Raw genomic sequence first — 14,065 nt, 5'->3', positions numbered from 1 at the left:
TGCTTCAGGTGTGTGCACATGAGAGCGAGAGAGGATCAGAGACAGAGAGAGATGGAGAGACACAGAGACAGAGCAGGGGAAGGGGTGGCAAGGCAGGAGGAAGGGGCGGGGAGAAGGAGAGAGGGAGACACGAATTTTCAGGTCAGGTTGAAGACTCGGGGCCCTGCACCCCCTCCGTAGGGCGGGCAACCACTTGATCTGCTCAGGAGGTGGGTCACCCCAGGCCCCACTCCGCCCCTCGGCCCAAGCTGGCAGGTGGGGAAGGGGAAGGCCCAGGGCAGGCAAGTCTGAGAAGGGACTGGGTCCCGGGGGGTGGGGGTGGCCAAGAGGGGGATTTGAGGACAGCAGACTGCCCTCGTTGTCTGGGTACACGACAGAAAGGCAACGGAGCCCCGGTGGACTGGGGGGGGTGCTGAGTTACCCCCGTTTCCCTGGGCAGAAGACCTCCCAGCCTTTAGTGTAGAAATATGCACCGCTGTCTGCAGCAGGAATCAAGGGCCCTGGGGCCACAGGTCACAGACACCTGCACGCACTGGCCAGGAGTCAACAGGTGAGGGGAATGGGTGCAGAGCAGAGCAGAGGCTGCTGATGTTAGAGAACCGTTCAATCACATAGAAATGCAGCCTGGTGTCGGCCGGTACCTGTGTCTCCGGGGAGGGAAGCCAGAACCTCAGACTCCTGAGCGAGTGTAGGATGCTGTGTCAGTCAGGATCCTTGGTAGGATCTGTCACCTCCACCCAACTAGAGGACCCGGGGTCACTCACAGAGGCCCCTGGGAACGGCCGGTGTGTGCAGGGGACACAGGAGCTGGCCTAGGGGCAGGCCTCCCCACCACCCCTGCCCTGGCGCCCAGCCAGCGCCTCCCACAGCCACCGCCAGAGCCAAGATCGCAGCGGAGGCTGGCTAGCCGTGGTGCACATCCTGGGCACCCCACAGGAAGTCACGCGGGGACGGCAGTGCCCCCACGGCCATCCACCCCGCACGGGCTGCGGCGTAGCCCAGAAAGGGCAGAGTCCCTTTCTTGTGACTTTACTTGGTCTGTTACAAAGCCGTGAGTCTGACACCCAGGGGAACTTGCTCAGAAACTCAGACTCTGAGTCTCCCCAGGCTCCAGTCTTCCAGCAACGTACGAGGGACCAAAGACATCCCTCCTGTTCCTCCCGGCTTCCTCCTGCTCTCCCCGAGGGGCTTAGACTACCACGGGACCATCATGACACTGGGAACTTCTGCCCTGAGTAGTCCCCTGCTCTTGAGGGGGTGGTGTTTTCCAGGAAGGCTGCCCCCCTGGGGACAGCTGCCTCAGGTGTCCCTCCAAGCACACAGGGTGAACAGAAGGCATGGGAAAAAATAGCACAAATGCTATTTGCTTAGAAATCTGGCTTTTCCAAACAGAATGCAAAGGACTTCTGTTTCTATAACTGAACTTTAAAAACCCAGCCAGTATTGACTTATGCACTAAATGTATTTGTCTAGAATCTAAATAATTTTACTTATTCCAGGAGCTAAATTCCTCTCTCTTCAAGTTGTCAGTCGTGTGGATGAAGCGTCCGGCAGACGCTTCGTCGGGTTCAAACCAGAACGCCTCCGCCCTGGGGCCTCACTGCACGCTCCTTCCCCGTCTGGATCAAAGGCTAATATTTGGAGAGGCTTTTCGACAAACGCATTCAAAGGCGGGTTACAATCCACCAGCTATTAAACATTCGGATATCCGTTAAGCCTTTTTCACACAAGAAACTTCAATCGAAGATTCTAAAAAGTTCTATTATACACAAAATGATCATTTTAAAAGCTGAGAAGGAAAAGGTGATAGTCACCTACAGATCCATTCCAGAAGGCGGCAAACTAACTCTTCCAGCCGCCCCGGCGGCAGGGGGGGGGGGGGGGCGGGGGAAGGGGTGGGCGCTCTGGGGTCTGTGCACCGAGGGGGACGCACCGCAGGGGAGGACAGGCCTCTTCCGCTCCCTCTGCTCCCTCACCGTGCCCGGGCAGCTGTCAGAAGCCTTACGGGAGCTGAACCCTAGCAAGGGGCCCGACAGGTGGGGGCGTGGGTCCCAGCCCCAGGACGACGCTCTGCAGGCCACCGGCTCCTGAGAGGGTGTTTCCAGCACGTAGAAGGGGTGGGGTTTTTTTTTTTTTTTTTCAATGTTTATTTTTATTTTTGGGACAGAGAGAGACAGAGCATGAACGGGGGAGGGGCAGAGAGAGAGGGAGACACAGAATCGGAAACAGGCTCCAGGCTCCGAGCCATCAGCCCAGAGCCCGACGCGGGGCTCGAACTCACGCGAGATCACGCGAGACCTCGCGAGATCGTGACCTGGCTGAAGTCGGACGCTTAACCGACTGCGCCACCCAGGCGCCCCAAGGGGTGGGTTTTTAATCCAGTGAGTAGCTTTCTGACGGCTCCGCGCGACTTTCTAGCTGGAGATGCAAATAGATGGAAACTACCAGCTGAGCTGTCCTGGTGACCATGGCCAGGGGCTGCCGCTGCCCCATGGGTCCCGGCCACGCAGCCTCGGCAGGCCAGGGGTGTGTGCAAGAAGCTGGCCCCGGGGCTGCTGTGCCATAGGTGCGCTCACTTGCTCCCGTCCCCTTCCCTGCGCCTCCCTCCCAGGGCAGACGCAAGGCCACTGCCTGTCTGGTGAGGTGAGTTAGCCTCCCCCACACACGCCGGCCCGCCACCGCCGAGGCCAGCTTCTCTCCACCCAGCCAGAGCCCCCGGGGGCCAGCACCCCACCTCCTGGGCACCTGCCCCCAACTCCATGCCCCTCGGTCCTGCCTCCCACCTCCCACCCCAGCCCCTCCTTGCCCTAAGCAGTGGCTCTGAGGCCTGTGGGGACGTCCACAGGCGGAGGGATGCCTGACCCCCAACCCCCAGCAGGCCCAGGCTGGGCGGACATGGGTTTGGGGGTCCCACTCCACGCTAACAGGTATTTAGCCAGTATTTTGGCCGTATGCTGCAAGACAGAGGGACCTGCGTCTGGACACCGTGCCCTACTTAGGAAATCTCTCTTCGCTGAGAGACAGGAGTTAGCAAGCCTGAAATTACTTTGTGCGTGTTCTCGAACCGAGCAAGCAGCAGATAATCAGAACCCGCTGCATCATTTGCAGGCAGAGCACAAAATGAGCATCCAGGGGCCCTTTTCAAAGCTCATTAAAGGGTCTCAGGGTGGCGGCCGTGGAGCTCTGAACGAAGTCCCCGCAGAGCGCGAGGCCCTGGGGGTCCTAGGAGGGTGTCGCGTCGGGAGACAGAAGCAGCAGAGAGAGAGAGAGAGAGAGGCTGCAGGGAACGGATGGGCTGGGTGCCTGGGGGGTGGTGCAGGGTAGCCCTCAGCTCTGTTCCCAGACAGCCTGGGGTCTAACATCCACCTGCCACGGGGTGGGGGGGGGGGGGGGTGGGTCCGGAGCTGAGACCAAGGAAGTGCCAGGAGGCTGGGCCACGTGAGAGACGCAGGGCCAGGGCGCACCCCGACAGCAGGGCTGTGGGAAGGACCCAAGCCGGCCCGAAGGTTCCCACAGGCCAGGTTTGCCACAGTCTGTGCAAAGCTAACAATGCCGGTAGTGGCCCGGAGCCCCCCGTCCCAGCTCCGGCTGCCACAGGGAAGTGCCTTAGACTGGGGAGTCTGCAGACACATTTATTCCTCACGGTTCTGAGAGCAGGGCCTCCAGGCGCCACCCTCACTCACGTGGGCGGAGCGCACGCTCCGGCGTCTCTCCTACGGGGGCGCCGATCCCACCCTGCGGCCCACCCCGGGAACCCCGTCCCACCCAAGCGCCTCCGGAAGGCCCGCCTCCCGACCATCACAGCGAGAGTCAGGGCTGTGGCACATGAATCCGGGGGACACACCTGTTCAAGCCCTGGCACCACTGAACAAAACAAGTGCCCACAAGTCCACAACAGAGGGAAGGCGGGGCAAGCTCCTCCTTTGGCAGAGTGCTGGGGACAGTAGAACCCGAGGCCAACGCCAGGGCCAGCGATCGTGCCGTAGGCAGGACCCCCAGGGGCGTTAAGTCAGCAGGCAGGTCCTCACAAGGTACCGAAGCGGGAAGTGGTAACTTTGCAGCAGAGAAGCCGCAGACGCCGGGTCACCGAGCGGTCAGGAAGACACAGCGAGCGCCTGGCCACGACGCTCCCAAGGGGGGCCCTGCAGGGCTTCGGCAAGACCGCCAGGAGACAGCAGACGGGCCCAGGCTGGGACACGTACCTCACCATGGCCGACGCCCCCAAACGTGCGGAGGACGAGGCTCCGCCCCCGGGGGAGACCCAAGAGACACTGAACGCGGTTGTGCCCTGGGTCAGGTCCCGGCCCGGAAAAGGAGCGCAGGGCAGGCTGCAGAGACGGGTCTCCCGGCCGCTGCTGTCGGGGAGCCACTGTGGGCCACGTCCGTCTTCCATCGCGTTTTGTAACGTATTTGGTAAGTAATGATTTCAGAGTGAAAAGCTGGACAATAAAACCATTAAAGCAAAGATCTTCTCTGGTCCTCTGAGTCCATCCCACTGAGGACACAGTGCCATGCTCCGCGTCACTGGGACAATTCACTTCTCTCGCTCAGTCTCCCCGCCTCCCACTACACCCGTTAGTGGTGGAGTGGGGCCCCCAAATCCACGTCTGCCAAGAACCTCAGAGCAGGGCCTCGTCTGGTAACATGGGACCGCCCTGGAGCCAGCTGTGCCCTGGCCGACCCCCCACCCCCACCCCCGGCATCCTCGCAGGAGGAAGAGGGACACGCAGACACCTGGTGGAGACGGGTAGAGAAGGGTTGACACAGCCACAAGCAGGGACACCTAGGATGCCAGCAGCCCCAGGAGCGGGAGGGAGGCCCCCAGGGGTTTGCCCTCAGAGCCCCCGCAGCCAACGTGCCCACTCCCCACTCCGTGGCCGTGGACTCTGGCCTCCAGGACTCAAGGGACCAGATTCCTCTTATTCTAAGCCTTGCAATCTGTAGATGCTCCGGGGACAGCTCACTTCGCCGACGTCCACACTAGCATCGGCCCGCTTCCTTCTCTCTGATTCTACGTGTGTGGACCTCCCGCAGAGGCCCGGCCTGCCAGCCCTGCCTCACCTCCCACGTGGCCGCTCCCCCAGACGTTTCGCTTCCCTGTAACTGGATGAACACTAGGTGCATTAACACCTTCTGTTTTCACTTCGGTTCACTCTCAGGAGACAGCTGCCTGCTCCTTCCACGGCTGTCCTTCCCTCCGCATCTGGATGTCGCCGGCGCTCTCCTGCACTTGGGCGTTCCGGCCGTCTCCGATCCTCACTGCTACAAACACCGCCACAGCGAGTGCCCTGTAGCGCAGGACAGATGCCAGCATGGCCAGCCTTGGGGCTGTGGGGACAGTTTGGTGGCCGCAGCCACGGCCCCTCCCCAGGGCAGCAGCCTGCCCCGCGACCTGTTTCCTCATGAGATGCCTTGGAAGGCACCAGAGCACTGCCCTCGGTGCCCTCAGCGGTGGGAACCTGCTTTTGCACGTGAGGTCTGCTTGCCCACGTCTGGGGCGCTGCAGGGGTGGGGCGGGGCGTTGTCATGAGCGGTGGACATGTTTGAAGCCCAGAACCCGTCTCCGCAACCCGGGGCTGAATTCAGTCTGGTTACAGATGTTTACCTGAGTGGCGTGTCGCTTGAAAGGAAAACCCTCCAACAGCAGTAAGCAGATGGGCATAAACTGCCCGCCCCGAGGGCCCCCAAGGCCACTCTGAGCTGGGTCAGTCCCTGGAGGGGCCAGGCAGGGACGTGCACGGGACCCCTGCCCAGCCGCCACCAAAGCACCCAGCGCTCACTGGCCCAGCTTGCCTGACCCACGGCCCCTCCTGCCTAGCCTCACCCCGGGTCTCGGGCACCACGTCTGGGACAAGCCACATCTGAGTTCCCGACTCTCTACCCCCATCACAGATGCGCTGTCACCTTCCTGGCTTCTGTGGTTTCTTCCTCTTGGTGTGACTGCTGCTGTAGGTGCGTGGCCACCCATGGTGCCACGTGGGCACAGTCGGGGGACCCTTCTCCTCACTGACTGGCCCCCGAGTCTGCAGGTGCATGGGGGCACTGCTGACCACCCTGGTGCTCCCTCTGCTCCGGTCCAGCCCAGCTCCTGCAGCTCCGGGACCTGAGACACAGCCCATGTTGGGGCCTCCTGCCTATGGGAAGCCCCAGGACTCCGCAGCCACAGGCATATCCACCCCTTCTAGATGGCTCGGTCTCTAGAGAGGCAGGACCCTGTGCCCTCCCGAGGCACCCCTAGCCCTGCTCTCCTGCCTGGGGAGCACTCACACTTCACCAGTTCCCCCTTCCTTCCTTCCAGATCCTCGTGTATCCACCATCCAGCCCTTCACACACTAGGGGGTGGCAGGCGGCACGAGCTCTGCTCAAGGGGCGTCGGTGGCCCGGCCCCCAGCCCCAGAGGCTTCTTGCTTCAGTTTCCTTGTGTGCAAATCGCTCCAAAGTGGGTAAGTTGTGGGCACTGAACAGAATCGATGCGTGTTGTTCTCAGGACAGCGCCTTCACATGGCGTCTCTTCCTTCCAGACCAGCGGACAGGAATGTCGGGTGCCCTGGGGCCGAACCTCAAGTTAAGAGCACCACCTCCGAGGCCCTGCTCCACGCGTGCACCTGGCGTGGTTTCCAAGGGTCCACCGGTGCCCCTCAGCCTGTGGCAGCGTGCCCGTGCTCCCGGGAGGCCCGGTGCCCTGGCACCTGGGCTTACCACGTAGGAGGTCCAGAGCGATCATTACCACTCGTGACCGAGGGGCAATTACACCAGCAATCAGAGCCCAGGCTGGGAGTCGGGGAAATGTCAGCATGGGAGACAAGGAAGCTTGATCAAGCATTATTTAGGCACAGCCTCCGGCTGACTTCTTCCTGCCACTGAAAGAGCTGTTTCCATGAGCCAGTCAGCTTTCAGACGTTGTTTGGCGGCCCGTGTGTTCCAGAGAATAGAATCCATTACTCGTTCAAGACGGGTTTCCTGAGGTAACCGCGAACCCCAATATTGACACTAAGTCGTATAAAAAGCGTTGTGGGAAGGCCAGCCTGGCTTTTTGTAAGATAATAATAGTGCTCGTGTGTTCTAAGGCTGAAACCTGTAATCTCGTTGATTTTCCACCGGGAAATGGGGCTGTTGATGAGGCCTAACCCTGGGGACCATCAGCGCTGCCCCGGGGGCAGTGGAATCAAGGGACCCCTCCCCCCACCCAGCTCCCGACACCTGAACAGGCCAAACTTCCTCCTGAGACCTCCTAGCAAGACACTGGACCGCCCTTTCTCCTGAGACCCTCCTGGGGGACACTGGACCTCCCCTTTCTGACACCAGCCCCCTCCAACAGGAGGCTGGGGAGCATCTCCGGGGACCAGTGTGCACTTAAGTGTCAGGGATGCAGAGGGACACACAGTCCTGGCTTGGCCTGCATCTCCCCCCTTCCCACGACCTCACGTGCCCCCGGCATTTCCTCCGACCCTCAAAACAACAGGGATTAATTACGGAGACACACTGGGGGGATTTGCAACAGAACTGAGGGCTGCTATGGAAGGAATCGTTTTCTGCAAGTTCGTCTGTTGAAGCCCTGACTCCTAACCCCTTAGAATGTGACTGTGTTTGGACGTCAGGTCTACAGAGGTGGTCAAGCCAAAGCAGGTCACTAGGGTGTCCCTGATCCAACATGACCCGTGTCCTCCTAGGAAGACGAGAGCCGGACACAGACACGCATGGGGACGGCCAGGTGAGGACACAGAGTCGGCACATACAGGCCAGGCAGAGAGGCCTCAGGAGGAACCTGCTCTGCCCCCACCCGCGTCCTGGCCTCCCAGCCTCCCAGCCTCCCAGCCTCCAGCACCGCGAGAAGTAAATGTCTGACGGCTAAGCCGCCCACCTGTGGGACCCAGTTACGGCAGCCACGAGAACTCACTCAGAGCCCAGGGCCTGGCCCTCGCCTCTCTTACCCCAGCCCACCCGACACCTCGCACATGGGCGTTCTAACCAGCGAAGATGACGGGGGTGGTCCACGCAACGTGGCCACTCCTCCGTGCCAGGCACTACTCTGGGGGCCTCTGATCCTTACCCTTCCTGACCACTCTGCCGTGGGCGCACTATGCTGACCACATGAAGGAGAGCGCCAGGGAGCCCACACCTCACCTGAGAATGGGGGCCACCTTCCGGGCTCCCCGGCTGTGGCCGCCTGACTTTCTGAGATAACGTGAAGAAACCCACTTGATCCCAGAGAAGATGCGCAGAGCTGGGCCCCTACCCCAAACTGCCTCTGGCAGCTGTTCTCTCTAAGGTGTGCACCTAGGTGGCGCCTCAACTGCAGCTTCCAACTTCCCGGACCCAGCAGCCCACCGACAGGATCTTGTTTTTACTGGACGAGCCCCGCAGAGTCGGTCTCCGATGCACCGAGACCCGGTGATCCGCGGCGGGGGCTGCTCCTTAGCTTGGAAACACCGCAAGCACAGCACGGCCCGGGACCCAGAATAGCCACAGCCCCTGCTCCCGAGGCCGCTTATTCTCCACGATCAGGGAAACAGAAAGGAAAACGACCCCCAGTCAAGGGACAGCATCTCACCTGTCAGACCGGCAGAACTCCACAGGTCGGACACTGTCCTCTGCTGGCACAGCTACAGAGAAACAGGTTTCCTGAGCCTTTGCCAGCAGGATACCAGCAGCCTGCCACCTGAGGGGAGGCGCCGGGCAGCCGCTGGAGAAGCGTCCCCACGTCCATCGTCTGAATCGACAGTTCCCCGTCCAAGGATCTACCTCAAAAACACACTGGCAAATTAAGACATGGAAAAACGTATGTTCGAGGTCACGCGTTATAGTCCAAGTTTTCACAGCTAAAGGCTAGAAACAACGCAGGTGTCTATTAACAGGGAGGTAGTTGAATAAACTGTTACACCCCCCAAAACAGAGAAGCGTGCCCGCACAAAGATAGAAGAAAGAGATCTATTTGCCACATGGGGTTTTCTCCAGGACACGCAAAAGATTGTAAAACTCAATGAAACTTCCAGAAATGAAAAACAGAACATCTGAAATGGAAAATTCACAGGATAAGCTTAACAACAGTTTGGAAAATACACAAAAGAATCAGTGAACCTGGATACATAACATTAGAAAGGGTCCAAACCTAAGCATGGGAAGGGGGAGAAACTGAAAAACTAAACAGACCTTCCTCACCATCGAACAGCGTCAAGCTGTCTGATATACACACAGCTGGACTCCAAAGAGGAGGCAGACCAAATATTTAAAGGCTTCTTGGCTGCACATTTGCAAACTTGATGAGACTCCCGAAGTAAAGGAGTTCGGTAAGCATCCAGCGGGACAGACAAGAGGAACCACGCTACAGCACGTCACCGACGAATTGCTAAAAAAGCAATGGCTTTAAAAAAAATTCTAAAACCAGCCAGAGAAAAGGGACACACTCTAGGCAGAGAAACAGGACCAGAAAAAACTGTGAATTTCTCATCAGAAACAACACAGGCCAGAAGGTACTGCAACAGTGTGCTTCCACACGCTGAAGAAAACACGCGTGTCAACCCGGGACTCTACAATTACTGAAAATACCTTTCCAAAAAACGAAGGCAGCCCAGGGACCTGGAGTTCCAGCCGGTTCCTACCACATTCCCCCAGTCACCTGCCTCCTCTTTCCTTGGAACGTGACAGAAGCCACGGTGTCCTTCGCGGGTGCAGCGCCCGAGACCATCTCCGAGACCACGACGGTGCCTGCCGAGCGGGTCAAGCTGCCGCCGCAGGTGCAGGGTGCCAGCAAGCACATCGCCACAGACGGCGATGCAAGGGCATCACAGGCTGTGAGGTTCGTGTCCCCAAGGAGCAGGGGGTCCTGTCCTCCTGGCGTGGTCACCGGCCAACGTCGTCAGATACTTCCCCACCCAGGCCCTCGACTTCGCCTTCAAAGATAAACACAAGCGGGTCCTCCCGGGTGGTGTGGACCACAGAGCCCAGTTCGGCGCTACTTTGCAGGACATCTGGCATCAGGTGGTGCCGCTGGGGCCACACCCCCGTGTTTTGTGTATCCTCTGGATTTTGTTCGTACCTGTCTGGCAGCTGATGAGGGCAAAGCTGGACCGGAGAGGGAACCCAGGGGCCTCGACGACTGCCTGGGTGAGATCTACAAATCCGATGGGATGGAGGGCCTGCGCTGTGGAGGGTGTTCTCATGTCCCGAGCTGCCTACCTCAGTGTCTGTGCCGCTGCAAAGGGGTCGCTCCCAGATCCCGAGAAAACACACACGTTCCTCAGCCGGGTGACAGCACGACCCGTCACAGCGGCTGCAGGGCTGACTTCCATCTGTTTGACGCTGTTCATCGGACATCGGGTCCACAGGCTCGCTTCGCTGCCCGAGCAGGACACTCCGCAAGGAAGGAGGCAAAGCTTTCTACAAGGGGGCTAGTCCAGCGTTCTCAGATGCATGGGGCGCTTCTGCGCTTGTCTCGTGTGATGAGTCGAGAAGCTCGTGCAAGTTACGCTAGTGTTTCTCCCTGTGAACAGGCATGTTGTATCATAGAACATCTCTTGAGGATTCTTGACAGACTGTTGGCCCTCTATTTATCAACGATAACTACTGGTTGGAAATGGAAAGCAATGATGTTTGTCTGACCCTTTTATCTCTTAAGGCCATTTCCATGATGGTGGGACTCCATTGTATTTTTTTATTTCAGTCACTCCTGAAAAATAAATTCGAGGAAATAAAAAAATGAAGGCAGGTTAAAAGTATTTTCATTCAAAAATGGTTGACACAATTCACCACCACTAGATCTACGTCGTAAGAAGTGCTTTAAAAAAGCCACGGAAGCAAAGGAGTAAAGAGCAGCTAGAAATCAAGACACGCACAAAGGAGCCGAGAGAGCAGGTGGGTGCATGTGAACTGATGTCAAGTACATCTGTGCTCCTGCTTAACTTACTCAAAGTACAGCTGACCGTTTAAAGCAAAAGGGACGATGTTGTCATGGACTTGACGGCATACATAGAAGTGAAACGTATGACAAGTTAGAAGAAAGCAACAGGAGAACAGAATAGAACTTTGCTGTCCAAAGTTGTTACGGCCCATAGCAACTTTTTTCCTTTTTTCCAGCGATGTCTTCTGAGACACCAACAATAAAATAGCAGAAAGAAACTACACCAAAATGAAAAAGCTTCTACACAGGGAAGGACACAGTCAACAAAACTAAAAGACAACCTACAGAATGGGAGAAGATATGTGGCAATGACATAGCCAATAAAGGATTCGTGACCCAAGATACATAAAGAACCTAATACGACTCAATACTCAAAACACAAAATTTCCAACTAAAAAATGGGCAGAAGACATGAGCAGATATTTCTCCAAACACAGAGATGACCAACAGACACACGAAAAGATGTTCAACATTCCTCATCATCAAGGAAATGCAAATCAAAACCACAATGAGACAGCACCTCACACTCCTCAGAATGGCTAAAATCAAAAACAAAAGAAACAACCAGTGTTGGTGAGAATGTGGATAAAAAGGAACCCTCGTGCACTGTTGGTGGGAACGCAAGCTGGTGCAGCCACTGTGAACAGTACGGCGGCGCCTCAAAAAGTTAAAAATAAGGGCACCTGGGGGCACAGTCAGTTAAGCGTCTGACTGTTGATATTGGCTCGGTCATGATCTCACGGTTCGTGCGACCGAGCCCCGTGTCAGGCTCCGCGCGGTCACCCTGGACTCACATTTGAGGGGCCCTGGGAATGAATAACAGCCTCACCTTGCAGGAGAATGGTTAGCTTTCAAGGGTCCCTAACCAGACACCCACGCCAACACGTGAGTATCCCACCACCCACCAGCAGCAGGAGGGCTAACCCTAGACACAAGAGCTCCTCTAAGGAACTGACAGTGGGATACGTCTCATGGGTGGGAAGGAAAGTCCTGTGGGAGCCATGCCCTTGCTAGGAGGGCCAAGCATCAGGCAGGTCCGGGCTGGACACTCGGGAGTGATCTGCAGTCTAGAAGCTGGGTCCCCAAGTCCCCGCACGGCACCGGGTTTCTATCTGACCTTCCAGAAAGCCACGCAAGGCATTTATTTATTTATTTATTTATTTATTTATTTATTTATTTATTTATTTATAGTCTCTTTATTTTGCGAGAGAGCCAGTGCAAGTGGGGGAGGGGCAGAGAGAGAGGGAGAGAGAAAATCAGAAGCAGGCTCCGCAGTCTTCTTGGAGTCTGATGTGGGGCTTGAGCTCACAAACCTGAGCCACCCAGGTGCCCCCATGCAAGGCTTTTTTATAGCTGTGACGTAGGGAAACTGAAGGACTTTGTAAAAATCTGCTTTTCGCTCCTTTTCCTGATCCTATTCCTGCTAGGACCCGCATCCCCACTTTACACATGCCTTGTAGCACCAACAGTGTGTGTCCTCCTTATAAGGGACAAGAAGTTAACGTTTATCTCAAGTCTTCCAGCACAATAGACGACATCTAAGGAAGAACCAGGTGAGAATAACCAGACCACCAGGAACAGACGTGTGGACGCCAAGGCTCCCTGGCTCTCAGGAATAACTGATGAAGGGCAGCTGGGGGCCTGAGGGGACCTACACAGCAGGCCCCAAGCAAGATGAGATTCTCTCCTTTCCTTTCCAGAGTCTCCCAGACACTCCGTACCTGCATTCTGTCTATACCTTCAGTACACTCTGCACTCACCTCCTGCTGGCTCACATTCAATTTCTATCCTGCAGAGGGCCGGGGACACTCGTGCCTGGTCTCGCAGGACCCCCTCTGGATCCTTGGACCTGACCCGCCTGCATCGGCTTTAGATTCATGAGCAGCAGGACACTCAGCGTCGGGGTGTGGCTTTTGCCCCCGTTGCCAATAAATCTCGACACCTGGGACAGAGTACAAACCAGATCAAAAGTCAGTCTGAGAGGGAGAGGGGTATGAACCTCAGCGTTCTTGGGGCTTTGCGGCCCCTTCCTGAGGCCTGGCTGCATCCTGGCCTTCAGATTCCACGAGACCCCCCATGTCCCTCGTGTCCCACTGATGCCCTCTTGTGCTCACACAGCTGGAGCTGGTCTTTGTTCCCTGCAGACTAATTAGCCTGGCGTTCCTTCCTACACTGTGTAGGCCAGAGCAGTGACAGCAAAGCCGCAGGGTGCGAGCAGGGGCTCCTTAGGTGTGGCAAGAACACGATGGCTCAGGGGCAAAGGTGGCTCTGTGGCCTTGATTGCACAGGACTGGTAAGCCTGTTAAGAAGGGTGGATTTTACACTCAGGGTAAGAGGCAGGTTTGCTAAAGCAGAGGACAGACCAGATAGGGGAGGGTGGAGACGGTCTGTGACACACCATTCCATCGGTTGAACCAACAGAGCCAGGAGTGGATTCTACAAGGGAGAACATGCAGAGGAAAGTTCCTAGTGGCCCCCCAATCTCTGGCCCAGATCCTAGGAGCAGGTGGTCCAAGGCCTCCCTGCACTCAGCCTCAGTGCTTTGTTCCCGGAGGTCTCCATCTCTGCATGAAGTCACATCCCGTCCACAGCGAATCTACTGCCCTACGAATTCCCGCCCAAGCCCCCACCCTAAAGCAGTTTGCCTCCTCCTCTGAAAACCAGGAATAGCACTTTCCATTTCTCTAGGTGCCTCACGCGAGTCTCCCGCAATCAGGCAGGAAAAGCAAGCCCCTGCAGAGGGCTGGCCCACGGCCCGGGGAGTTCTGCCAACGTAGCATGGAAGCAGGAAGGGCGCGGGCCCGCGGGCGAACCGGGACAGCTTTCCCCCGAAGGTTCCCAGCGCCGCCGAACCTGGGAACTAGGAGCTACAGCCCCTGGCTGAGCAAGCCCGGCTGAGGGCAGGGGCGCTTCAAGGGGAAGACCCCTCCCCAGGCCCCCCTCTCTGCGGTGTTGTTTCTTCAAATCGCACCCCCCCCCCCCAAGAGGCTCCTATTGAAACAACCACCTGAAATCAGGTCTCTAATTTTCGGGAGTCTATTGACCATTTTCCTCTATTTTGACGTAACTCCAGACGTAGAAAGGGTTTCAAGAACAGCACACGGTCTCTGTATCGCCTCCAACCAGCTTTCCCAAATGTCAACATTGCACCCACTTGTGGGCCCGGTA

General features: G+C 57.4%; 1 pseudogene; it reads left to right on the top strand.

Moving 5' to 3' along the window:
- Positions 1-4,208: 4,208 nt before the first annotated feature.
- On the top strand, positions 4,209-10,821 carry LOC112861723 (ADP/ATP translocase 2 pseudogene; annotated as a pseudogene).
- The last annotated feature ends 3,244 nt before the right edge of the window (positions 10,822-14,065 follow it).

Source organism: Puma concolor, chromosome A1 (genome assembly GCF_028749965.1).
Source record: "Puma concolor isolate L17-30 chromosome A1, mPumCon1.1.hap2, whole genome shotgun sequence".
In the NCBI taxonomy this organism is placed as follows: domain Eukaryota; kingdom Metazoa; phylum Chordata; class Mammalia; order Carnivora; family Felidae; genus Puma; species Puma concolor.
The sequence above is the reverse complement of the archived record's forward strand: the minus strand, read 5'-3'. Positions and strand labels throughout refer to the sequence as shown.